Source organism: Meriones unguiculatus, chromosome 15 (genome assembly GCF_030254825.1).
Source record: "Meriones unguiculatus strain TT.TT164.6M chromosome 15, Bangor_MerUng_6.1, whole genome shotgun sequence".
NCBI classification, from domain to species: domain Eukaryota; kingdom Metazoa; phylum Chordata; class Mammalia; order Rodentia; family Muridae; genus Meriones; species Meriones unguiculatus.
Genome location: NC_083362.1, coordinates 71,718,868 through 71,732,233, shown reverse-complemented (window position 1 = coordinate 71,732,233; position 13,366 = coordinate 71,718,868). Strand labels below are relative to the sequence as shown.

The following is a 13,366-nucleotide window of genomic DNA, read 5'->3' as shown; positions in this document are numbered from 1 at the left end:
CTTCCTGGAAAAATGGATCTGTTGCTGACAGTGAAAAAATGACTCGGGACTCAATGGAATCCAGAAAGGGACACTTTTCTCTCAAGGTTTATGAATACAACAGTGATAAAATTGGTGCCTTCCATTAATGGTGACAAAACTCAAGACAGGAAGTACTTTGTGAGACACACAGAGGGGCTGAGCGTGTAGCTTGATAGAACCTAACAAGGTCAGGTGAGACCCTCAGTGTGCCTCAGCGCTGAGTGAGGAGCTGCTTTTAAACAAAGATGGTAGGATTGCAGCTTGCTTGGTGGAGATGAAGTTTGTCAAGAGTGGAAATCTTTGGGCACCAGACAAAAGCAGGATAGGTTGATACAGCACTATTGGTAGAATATCCACAATGATGGTCCCTTGGTTCCATTGTCAAAACCACAATAAAGCCAGATGTGGTTGTGCCGACCTGTGAGTCCAGCACTTGGGAACAGGCAGGAGATTCAGAAGCTTCCAAGTAATTGCCTACCTTGAGGAGGTAATGGATAGTCATTCAGCAGTATGCTCCCCAGCAAAGCCAGTTCTCACTAACCACTCCTATAGCACATTACCGGAAGACCTTGCTTCTAGTGTTTTCTGTTCTAGCCCAAACTCCATAGTTCCCATGCCTGTATTCTGTTCCCTGTTAATGTGTTTCAGTATGGGAGCATTTAGTTTGCCTCACTGGTCCACCTTTTTTCTTGAGACAGCATCACAATGTAGGCAAGGGTTGTCTTGAACTCTCTCCAACTGCCCCTGCCTCTTAGAAACTGAAATTACAGATGTGCTCCACTGTTATCTGACCTGGACTTAAAAAAAAAAAAAATCCTCCAATATTGGGAAATCAAACCTAAGAATTCTATATGCTCTGTAAGTATTGTACAATGAGCAATCTGCAGGTCTCTAATTCACTTTCTTGAACTGAGCTTTCTTTATATAACACCCTTTTGCAAACTAGGAATGGTGATTCAAGCCTATGATCTTAACATTTGGGAGACCGAGGCAGAAATATCACAAGTGGTAGGCAAGCTTGCACTACAAAATGAGACTCTATCTCAAAAACAGCAAGATGGCTCTGGAAAAGCAGTGCTGCTGAAGCCAGATGACCTGAGGGGACCCATGGTAGGAAGAGAACCAATATATATACAGCCTAGGTAGATATTTCAGTGGTAGAGCACTTTCCTTGCATGCTCAAGGCCCTACATCTAATCTCTAGCATCCTACTCCCCACACAAGATTCAGTGAGATAGAAAAAGCAAGGGCATGCCCCTCCCTCCCCACTTTCCTCTAACAAGTTTCCTCCACCACAGCCCCTTATAGTATCAGGAGCTGGGGACTCAAGCCTTTCAAATGTAAGCCTTTGGGGGATATTCTAGATCTAAAGCCCAAACATAACTCAGTCCTCATTACCCGTAGACTTCATAATTGCAAATTTATTTATTAAAATTTGTGACTCAAAGTCAGTACCTGAGCTGAAGAGATGGCTCTGTGGTTAAGAGCACTGGCTGTTCTCTTAGATGACAGGGTTCAGTTCCCAGGGTCTACTGGTTTGCTCACAACCACCTATTAACTCCAGCTTCAGGGGTTCTTACACCCTGCCTGGCCTCCATGGGCACCAGCACAAACATTGTGTATATACATACAAGCAAGCAGATACACATATAAAATAGATAACATAAGATACACATGTAAAATGGATACATTTGCTTGGCATGGTGGCACATGACTTTCATCCCAGAATTTGGGAGGCCGAGGCAGGTGGCAAATTTTTTGATCCCTAAACAGTGATTTCCTGTTTTCTTTCCATTTTCATACTATGAATAATTAAGTTTTTCAAATTCTAGTCCTCAGTTTTTGCAGGTTGTACTTTTTATTGATGATTTTCATGTTGAATGTGGTTCCCACATGCAGTTCTGAAGAGCTGATTTGTGTTCCTAATGCAAGAAGGTTGTTGCATGCCTTTCAGGGAAAATTCAGCATAAGTTATGGTGCTTCTGGCCATAAGTTCAGTGCTAAGGAACCAGTGATGTAAACTAAACAAGGTGTCTTTATTTTTGCCCCTCCCACCCAGCAAGGTGTCTTTAAACAGCCACACACACACATTGAGAATGATGGTGCCTACCTGTTAGTTCCGTCTCTTGGATGGGGAGGCACAGCATGGCCGGGACTACATAGTGGGTGTCCTACAGAAGCGCCCTTACACACAACTCAAAGGAATTTACTGATTAGCTAGAACCCCGTCCCACTGCCCGATCCACTGAAGACAAAATCAACCATTAAACTGGTGAACTCAATGACAACTTATCTATTAGTTTAGCCGGGAGATAGGGACCTTGGAGCTAATGGGACTCCACACATCACCCACAGGACCCTGTCTCTCTAGGTATTTGAATAGGAAGAGAGACAATACAGGGGATTATAGATCTGTTGAAGAATTAAAGGGTGTGGGAAAGGAAAAGTCAGGGAGCTTCTAGGATAAAAAGAGACTGATGACCATGGGTAGCTGATGTTGTAAGGCAGATGACCGCTTGGGGGAGACCTGGAGCTATAGGGAACCTTCTGCAAAGATCTCAGTTGCTCCCTGCAACCAGGGACAGACGCCAGTAATGATTTAATGATTTTCTCTGCTCATCCCAGTGTATGGTTGGAGAGTGCTGACTTCCACTTCTCCCTTCCAAATCTGGTAATAGCGCTTCCATTTCTTGCCAGAATTCAGACTGGAGCATGGAGCGTAGGGAGGATTTATTTAGCTATTAATTTTGTAGAAGGCAGAGACTCCAACCTAAGACCTTGAACCTGCCACCATGCCTAGGTCATGTGGCTAATGCATAAATACAGGCTTGCTAGACAAATGCTCTCTTATCTGAGGTTCATCTTCAACACTCTTTTGTAATTTTGCATAGTGGGCATGAAATGACCAGGGCTGGAAACACCTCATGCACTTTCCCAGCATACCCTAGGTCCCATACATACATAAACACACACACACACACACACACACACACACACACACACACACGCATGCAAATGATCTTGAAGAAAAACAAATTTTATTTCTCAAAGAGGGAAGTAGAGTCTTCCAAAGAGGCAGAGTGGAGCCAGACAGCACGTCCTCCCAGTGCAGGGTTAGTGGTTTTTGGCAGAGGGTTCCTGTCTAGAGCCCAGGGACTTAGGAGTGTTTTTGTTTTCACTCAGTGAGTCTTAACAGCTCTGGAGACTAAAAGATCTATAGAATCTAAGAAAGCCTAGGAAGGTTTTGAGAGTGGAACACTGACCAAAAGACAAAACAATTCTTGCCAATTTGTTTGCTTCACAGTCTATAGTGTCAGGGAAGCAGCAAATTCTGGGCTGGAAGATGGCTCCATGGCTTAGTGGGTAAAAGCACCAGCTCTGTGAGCTTGACAACCCAAGTTCAATCCCCAGAACCCAGGTGGGGGAAAAAAAGCTAGATCAGGTGGCACACACCTATAATCCTAGAACCTACTGAGAGATGGGAGGTGTAGAATTGGAATAGCCTAGGAACTGATGACCATTAGCCTGGAGTACAAAGTACAGAGGCAGAGACTGTGCCTTAAAAGCTAGCTGGGCTGGGTGATGCATGCCTGTAATACCAGCACTCAGGGAGGCAGAGGCAGGAGATCTCTGAATTTGAGGCCAGCCTGGTCTACAAAGCAAGTTCAGGATTGCCAAGACTACACAGAGAAACCCTGTCTCAAAAAAAAAAAAAAAAAGAGGAAAGATGGTTTAGAGGTTAAGAGCACTAGCTGCTCTTCCAAAGGTCCTGAGTTCAATTCCCAGCAACCACCTGGTGGCTCATAACCATCTATAGTGGGATCTGGTATGCAGGCAGAATGCTGTATAATAAATAAATAAATAAATAAATAAATAAACAAACAAACAAACAAACAAAGGTGAAGGCTGTTGGGTGGCTGTGTCTCATGCCTTTAATCCCAGCACTTGGGAGGCAGAGACTGGCAGATCTTTGATTTAGAGGCCAACCTGACTGATTTACAGAGCAAGATCTAGGACATCCAGGGTTACACAGATAAACTTTGTCTCCAAGAACCACACACACACACACAACTGAGTATGTGCACACACATATGTAATTAATACTCCTCCTCCTCCTCCTCCTACTAATAAAACTGGGCATGGTGATGCATACCTTCAGTCTCAGCACTCAAGAGGCAGAGACTGGTGGATCTCTTTGAATTTGAGGCTGGTCTGATCTACATAGCAATTTCAAAGCCAGACAAAGTTACATGGTAAGACCTTGTCTCAAAAAGAAAGGAAGGAAGGAAGGAAGGAAGGAAGGAAGGAAGGAAGGAAGGAAGGAAGGAAGGAAGGGAGAGAAGGAGGGAGGGAGGGAGGAAAGGAGGAAGGAAGGGAGGGACAGAGAGAGAGAGAGAAAGAAAGAAAGAAAGAAAGAAAGAAAGAAAGAAAGAAAGAAAGAAAGAAGGAAAACAGGGTCTAAAAAGATGGCTATTCTTCCAAAGGACCCAGGTTTGATTTTCAGCACCCATATCATTCATAACTATTTGGGCACTGACAGGGTGCACATCTTTAATCCTAGCGCTTAGAAGGCAAAGGTAGGTGGATCTCTGTGGGTTCAAGGCCAGTCAGGGCTACATAGTTGAGACTCTTCTCAAAATTAGTTAATTAAATCTTTTTAAAAAGGATTAATCATCACAGACAGACATTGTCTTATCTAGAGGACCTTACCATTCTGGGTGACTTGGCTTCACTCAGCTTTTCTCATAAATTGGCTGATTTTTCTCTGGCTATTAAATTACTTTATTAATTAGTTTGCTTTCACATCTTCTTTTGGACATCTTTAAACATTTTCAGCCCTTGGGAATTTTAGCTTTTATCCTTTTCATATCCAAGGGCTTGGTTTCCTCTCTGCCAAATTGCCTATCTTGGCCAGTGATCAAAGGCCACAGGAGCATGAAGCCTCTTCCAGGACTAGCTGGAAAAAAAAAGGGGGGATCTTCAATTTAAATATCAGAGCCCAAGGAGCCTTCCTTTCCTTGCCCTTGTCCTTTCTCACTTGCTGTTGTTCCAATTTTTTACTCCCTTCCCAGGTCTCCCTGACTTCATATCACCTCTTTGATGCCCCTAGGCTCCAGAAGCCCCAAAGGTTGAGATGTGAACATACTTTTGTTTGGTGCCTTGTCTTTTGTGACTTTCTCCATTGCTTCATGTAGAGAACACGTGTGAACATCTACATAAGGGTCCTGTTGATTTGTGATTCCAGTATTGTTATTATGATTTAGTCTTTATCTGGGGTTTATTTGTTATATGCTCAGTTTACTGTTTTCCAGATAACCACCTACGTTAGATTCATTCTCAGCATGCACTTGTCCACGAATCTACAGTTCTTTCCCTGTTATGTATGATAGTCCTGATGCTCCCAGGACTGATCCTGAGCTGTTGAATATCATGAATCTGACCATGCTTTGCTCCACTAGACCATATTAATGTAACTACTGACAGCCTTAGTCAGTAGGTTGGCTTACATTAGCAGGGGATTTTTAGTCTCATAAAGGCTAGTGTTCCACTCTTTCCTTTTGAAGGAAGGGTTATGTAGCCCATGGTTTCAGGGGGATAAGAGTCCATCATGGCAGGGAGGCATACAGCAGCAGACATGGCAGCAGAAGCAGGGAGCTAAGAGATCACATGTTTTACCACAGCCTGAAGCAGAGAAAGGAGAGGGAGGGAGAAAAGGAGACAGACACAGAGAAAGACAGAGACACAGAGAAAGTGTGTGTGTGTGTGTGTGTGTGTGTGTGTGTGCGCGTGTGTGCGCGCGCGCGCGCGCGGGCGCTAGAGGAGGGGTAGAGGGGTGAAGCTATAAAACCTCAAAGCCCATCCCGGTGAGGCACTTCCTCCAGCAAGGCTCTGCTTCTTAAGCTTCCCCAAACAGTGCTAGCAACTGGGGAGTAAGTGTTTAAACGCCTGCACCTGCAAGGGATGTCTTACACTCAAATTACCACATCAGCCATGAGCTTCTTTCCTTTTCAAATGTTCTTATCTGGCTTGGATTAAGTTTTTTAGATGTGCTTTGTGGTGCGTGTGTGTTTGATGTGTGCCCATGTATGCAGGTTGCTCAGCACAGGCACATGTGGAAGCCAGAGGCTGAAGCTAAGATGACTTTCTCAGTCACTTTACCTTATATTTTAAAGCAGGGGCTCTGACTGGATCTTGACTTTTTTGGCTAGACTGGCTGGCCAGCAACTCCCCATGATTCGCTTATCTCTTCTCCCTGTCCCCAAGCGCTGGTATTAAAGGCTTTCATAGCCATGTCTTGCTTTTGCACAGGTGTGAGGGGCCCAGATTCAGGTCCTCACCTTGATGAGGCTGCTCTTGCAGAGGACCTGGATTTGGCTCCCAGAGCCCACACTGGACAGCTCACAGCCCCAGACGAGCCAATGCTTTCTTTTAGCCTCTACAGACACTGAGCACACTCATGGTATACATTCAGACATTCACACAAATAAAAGTGACTTTATTAAATTCTTTTTCTTTTAATAGAACTATGAAAATGACTGGAACATTTGATTGGTATATTTCAGGATAAGAATCTGAATCTGAATATTTCGCTTTTGGCATAGATGTAGCACATAGGTCCTTTTTTCTTTTTTTGAGACAGGGTTTCTCTGTGTAGCCTTGACTGTCCTGTACTCCCTTTGTAGACCAGGCTTGCCTCAAACTCAAAGTGATCCACCTGCCTCTGCTTCCCTGAGTGCTGGGATAGATTTTATCTATTGTCTGTCTGTCTATCTATCTATCTATCTATCTATCTATCTATCTATCTATCTATCTGCTAGCTAGCTATCATCTATCATCTTTCATGTGTATGTGTGTCCAAACTCATGCAGGAGCCCGTAAAAGTCAGAAGAGGGCATCAGATCTTCTGCAGACAGCACTGAGCCACCATATAAATGCTGGCAATCAAGGTCAGGTCTGCAAGAGCGGTAAGTGCTCTTAAGCACTAGGGAACGTCTCCAGCTCCACCCCCAATGCTTGCTTCGTTACATTAACCAGCATCGCTACTTCAAAGTTCACCTGTTTGTGATCTCTACACTGTTGGATGTCACACTTACAATGTTAACATCAATCAGTTCTTCTGCGCCTCCCCATGTCCCATTTCACACACACAGTTGGTAAATGGCTGTAGGAGATTATATTCTACCATGTCCCAGAGGAAATATGCTCAACACTCCTGAATCCTATTTATTGGGTGCAGAACAGTTCTGAAGGAGAAAAAAAGTAAAAATTTTGACAGCTCCTGGCTTATCAATAGACTATTTTATTATTTTCATTAACACTGGATTAGCGGGATGGTGGTGGTGCATGCCTTTAATCCCAGCACTCCCAGAGGCAGATGTAGGTGGATCTCTGAGTTTGAAGCCAAGCTGGTCTACAGAGCAAATTCCAGGACAGCCAGGGTTACACAGAGAAGCCCTGTCCTGAAAAAACCAACCAACCAACCAAACAAAAACAATGGATTGTAATGGAGCCCCAATTTGAGTTATAATTAATTTGTTACTGAAGAATCAGTACCTAGAACAAAGAGCCTTAGATGAACTGGAAAACTGAGAGTCAACACATTGAGAAGAACATTTGTAGGCGTTTATGCGTAGAGGAACTCCTAATGAGAGTCAACATGAGGATGAGAAGATCTGCCGCCATTTACTGCCCTGCACCCTCAGGACACAGATATACAGACTGAACTCTCTTTCCATCTCTTTTCTGCCCTCTAAAACTCTCACAGCCACTGTGTCGGGGCACAGGGTCTGCTTTCCCTCAGAGAAATGGCTGCCCTTCATTGGCGACGAAGGACAGCCTGCTCTACTGTGGCAGCCTCCTCTTTCTTTCCCTTCCATCAAGCCTGACCTAACGGTTGCAAAGCACCCTCCAGCTCTCTGGAGCCTCTCACTGCATTGCTTCCCATGCTCCAGCAATGTTCATGGGATGGTGCTTTGCAAGATCACTGTGAGTCTGAAGTAGACATGGTTCCCTGGTGATCTCATGACGTATGAGTTAAAAGGACTGGCTTAGGGGTTGGAGAGACAGCTCAGTGGTTAAGAGTACTAACTACTCTTCCAGAGGACAGGGTTCAATTCCCAGCACCCACATGGCAGCTCATAACTGTCTGTGACCCCAAGATCTGACACTCTCATACTGACATACATGCAGGCAAAACACCAATGCAAGTAAAATTAAAAATAAATTATTGAGGGCTGGAGAGATGGCTCAGAGGTTAAGAGCACTGCTTGCTCTTCCAGAGGTCCTGAGTTCAATTCCCAGCAACCACATGGTGGCTCAAAACCATCTGTAATGGACTCTCGTGTTCAGGTGTACCTGCAGGTAGAACGTTGTATACATAATAAATAAATCTTTAAAAAAATAAAAAAATAAATTATTGAAAAAAGGACTGACTTAATCTTACCAATGTTAGGTGTTTACTAGTGCTGTTACATGTTATAAGGAATTCAATCTCATTATTTTAAGTCAACAAAGAATAGAGAAGTTAGGCCAATATTATAAACAGATTATAGCCCCTTTAAAAATTAATTTTTTTAAATTTTGTTTGTGTTAGTGTTTTGCCTGTATGTGTATCTGTGTGAAGGTGTCAGAACTCCTGGGGCTGGAGTTACAGACAGTGGTGAGCAACCATGTGAGTCCTGGGAATTGAACCTGGGTCCTCTGGAGGGGCAGCCAGAGCTCTCAACTGCAGAGCCATCTCTCCAGCCTCTACAATCTCTTCTTTAAGCAAAAGAAACATAACCACCAAGGTTTCTTCACATTGCCTTCTATTGTTCTGTGAACTGTATTATTACAAATCCTGAATTTAAGCCAGCCATGGTGGGACATGCCTTTAATCCTGGCACTTGAGAAGCATAGGCAGGTGGATTGCTGTGAGTTCGAGGCCTGCCTGGTCTACAGCCAGGACAGCCATGGTTACACTGAGAGACCATAAAAAAAAAATGTCCTGAATTTAAACTGGGTGGTAGTGGCACACAGCTTTAGTCCCACCACTCGGGAGGCAGAGGCAGGAGGATCTCTGAGTTCGAAGTGAGCCTGGTCTACAGAGGGAGTTCCAGGACAGCCAAGGCTATATAGAGAAACACTGTCTCAGAAAAAAAAAAAATAGCCTGAGTTTAGCTGGGTATAGTGGTGCACACCTTCAATCCTGGTGCTCAGAAGGTAGAGGTAGGTATAGGTCTGTGAGTTCGAGGCCAGTGTGTTCCTAAAAACCCAGGGCTGCACAGAGAGACTCTGTCTCAAAAAACATCTGGTGAGATGGTTCAGAGGGTAAGGTGCTTGCTGACAAGTCTGTTGCGTTTGATCCCTGACACCCACATGGTAGAAGGAGAAAACAGACTCCTGCAAGTTGCCTCTCTCTCTCTCTCTCTTTCTTTCACACACACACACACACACTTTATAAAATTAATTACATTAAAAAAAACAATCCTGAGCTTAACAAAAGATCTTTACAAGTCATCTCATCAGGCATTTGGCCAATAAGAAATGAATTCCACATCAATGAAACGTTAGAGGCTGGATTTAGGTATGGCAATGTTTGCACATGTCCTATAGAATTTTTAGTTAACTCTAAAAACCCAGCACCTCCCCAGTGAGGTCATGGCCTAAAATATTTGTTGTACTTGTATAGGGAGGGGATAGCATTAAACACAGCAATTTTCAATTTTGTTGTCCTGACTGATGACATACACGGGCACCCTCCAAAAGCTACAATTAAGGACCCACCTGGCTTTTCAGCAATACAGACTGGTAGTCTTCTGCCCCTTTTGCTTGGTGTTCATGCTTTATGTCTTGACATTTCTTTTTTTTTTTTTTTTTTGACATTTCTTTTTGATGGCATCTTCGCAGCACTCGCAGATCATCTTGCTTTTCAGAGGTGTGCCCACACAAACCCCATCAACTCTTTCTCTAGACTCCTCGGTTTCAAAGCTTGAATCATACAAAGCAGAGCAACAATCTTTGACAGTATGTGTTCCCAAAAGATGCTCAGAATGATCAAATGTGGCAACATCAATATCTTTTTTTTTTTTTCAAATACTTTTTGTTTTTCATGCTTTGGTGTTTTACCTGCATGTATGTCTGTGTGAAGGTGTCAGATCCCATGGAACTGGAGTTACAGATGGCCGTGGGCCGCCATATTGGTGCTGGGAATTGAACCGGAGTCATCTGGAAGAGCAGCCAATGTTCCTAACCACTGAGCTATATCTCCAACCCCAAGGTCTTTAACCAAGCTCTCCCTGTCTTGAACACCTGTGTGCTTTTTGTCGGCATAGAGACATTGATAGCCTTCTTTCTCTCCTTGATATTTTCTGGTGTGGAGCATTTCCAAACTTTCATGTCATAAAAATGTGACATACTTCCTCAGCAATTTATACTCCTGAGGCTATTCAGGCTACAGGACAAAAAGGAGTGAGCCTGGCGCCTCCGAGTCTGCACAGTGTCCTTCCCACTGCAGCTGGATGACAGAAACTGGAATTTCTTTTCATAAGGGTAGATAATAAACACTCTAACCTTAAATGCTGGGATCTCTCTTATCTGATAGCAGATGGCAAAACCCAGGAGAGAGTCTGTTTTCATACCCTCTAGGGGAGACACTAAAGAATCTGAGCCAACAGGCCTTGCTAGCTTCTTCCATGCAGCCTGCCTCAGTCATTTGAGTACATTTGCACGTGGGTGTAATCTGCAATGAAGGCGTGCATTCACCTGTGCAATGAAGCCTCATAAAAGCCAAAGAACTGATGTGAAACAGTGAAAAGAAGAACAATTTCAGTCCCAGCACTCGGCAGGCAGAGGCAGGTGGGTCTTTGTGAGTTCTAGGCCTGCCTGGATACATGAGCCCCTGCCTTTAAAAAAAATAAATAAAAAATGAGGATTTAGGTAATTCTATGGAGTTATCAAACAAGTGTGTATTGGTGTAGGGTTACACAAATACATTTAAGTCCAGGAGTGTTGTTGTTGTGTGTATATATATATATATATATATATATATGCACACACATTGTTGTTATTTGTTTAGGCATCTTGCTATGTAGTCCTGGTTGACCTGCTTCTATATGGTCCATACTGGCTTTGAACCCACGGTAATCCTCCTGCTTCACAGGCATATGTCATCATGCCTGACTGGTAGTCCTTAGGACATCATGCATGCTAGGCATGCATTTTACTGATCTGTATTCTCTGCCTCTCAACTGATTTTTGGAATTTCACGCATTTATTATTATTGTGTACATAATGCAGGAGCTTGCATGCCATGGTGTAAGTGTGGAGGTCAGACTACAACTTTGTGGAGACAGTTCTCTCCTTCCATCTTTACGTGCGTTCTGGGTCTTGAACTCAGGTTGTCAGACTTGGTAACTGAGCCATCTTCTTTCTCCTCCTCCTCCTCTTCTTCCTCCTTCTCCTCCTCTTTTGTCTTCTTTTTGAGACAAGGTTTCCTGTATTACAGCTGGCCTTCAACTCCTTATGTAGTCAAGAATGACCATGAATTCCTGATTCTCCTGCCTCTACCTCCTGAGTGCTGGGCTAACAGGCATATATCACCATACCTGGTCCTTTTGATTTGTTTTTACATTTTATCATCTGTCTGTCTGTCTCTCTCTGTGTGTACTTGTGTGAAGGAGGTCAGAGGACAAATGTCAAGGGTCTCTTCTATTCTCTTTTTCTACAGTGTGGATCCTGGAGATAGAACTCAGGAGCTTTTCAGGCCAGGTGGCAAGAACCATACCTGCTGAGCTGTTTTGCTTGCCCATCAACTGATATAAATATTTTAAGTTCTATCTATCTATCTATCTCTGTGTGTGTCTAAGTGTACATGCCATAGGATGTGTGTGGAAACCAGAGAACAACTTGGGGGAGTCAGTTCTCTCCTAACACACACGTGGGTTCCAGGGATTGAACTAAGGTCATCAGGCTGGGTAGCAATTGATTTTACCAGCTGAGCCCTCTCAGCTGTCCATCAAATGATTTTTGATAAAGATATAAAGGCACTTCAGAGGAGATGGTGCAGTCATTCGGCAGGACCAGACAAGTAATATGCCCACAGAACACTAAATTGGAAATGGTATTTATGGTTTTCATTAGTGAAATAACAGTAAATACAAGAGGCCAGAATGTACAAAGGCAAAGCTTTTCTTGAAGAAATAAAACCTGTGATCAGCATGCTCCTGGAGATTGTACAGCTGTCAATCAAGTGCGCCAGACTCCTAGCCCTTTCTTTCTCACTGCCCACCCATATGCTTTATTTTCCTAGGGATTAATTTTTATTTTCTGGGACTTTATATAAAGGGACTCATACATTCACTCCTTGTAATTTTTGAGAGAGTCTTTGTTACATGATCAAATCGTTTATTAATACACAAGAGAATGTTTCTTTATTACTTGAATCCTCTGCAAAAGCAGTTAGTACCTGCCCCTGGAACCCACTGTGTAGACCAGGTTGGCCTCAAACTCACAGAGATCCACCTGCTTCTGCCTCCCAAATTCTGGGATTAAAGGTATGCACCACCATGTCTGGCTCAGTACCTGCTCTTAACTACTAGGCCATCTCTCCAGCCCCTTGGATATTTTTTTTAAGGTAGGTTCTCTAGCCCAGGCAAGTCTAGAAACCCTTAGGTAGTGAATGATGGCCTTAACTTCTCCTTTATGTACCACCCAATTTGGAAAGTCAGGTTTGCACGGTGCTAAGAACCAAACCTGGAGTTTGCTGTTTTCTAGGCAAGCACTCTACTAAAGGAGCTTCAGTTCCTCTCCTACATTCACCAGCCGGAAGACCATGTCCACCTGAAGCTGCCCGGAATCAGCTTGTAGGGGGCCAAGTTGCTTCAGAGAAGAGACACACAGACAGGAAAAGAACAGTCACACAGACACCCATCTCAGACATGCTGAAGTCTACAGGTTTTGGTGACACATTACAATTCTTCTGTTTGAGCTAGTCTGGCCTCTGCTAGTCAGCGACTACAACCTGAACAGAGAAAGATTTGTGCTCAAATGGAGAGATTCACATTCTCCCCAGGGACCCAAGAAACCACTGTAGAAGCCACTTCCCAGCTAGGAGACAGGAGCTGCTCTAAGTTAGGTGCAGATATGGGGGTACTGGGGAATGGCTGGGCTGTGGGGAGTAAGGGGTGGAGCGATGACAAAGCAGATTGGGTTGGGAGGGGGCTGTTGGTGTGGAGTCAGCTGCAGCAGAAGGCAGTAGGTATTCCAAGAGGACCTTCTAAGGCCTAGGGGGCCCTTGGCAGTAGCGGGCAGTGGGCAGTGAGTGAACAGCCATTATCTGGGTTCAAGGACAGTGACAGAAAAAAAG

At 43.9% G+C, this 13,366-nt stretch overlaps 1 pseudogene; it reads right to left on the bottom strand.

The window, feature by feature from the left end:
* Positions 1–7,590: 7,590 nt before the first annotated feature.
* On the bottom strand, positions 7,591–11,810 carry LOC132647950 (destrin-like; annotated as a pseudogene).
* Positions 11,811–13,366: the final 1,556 nt, after the last annotated feature.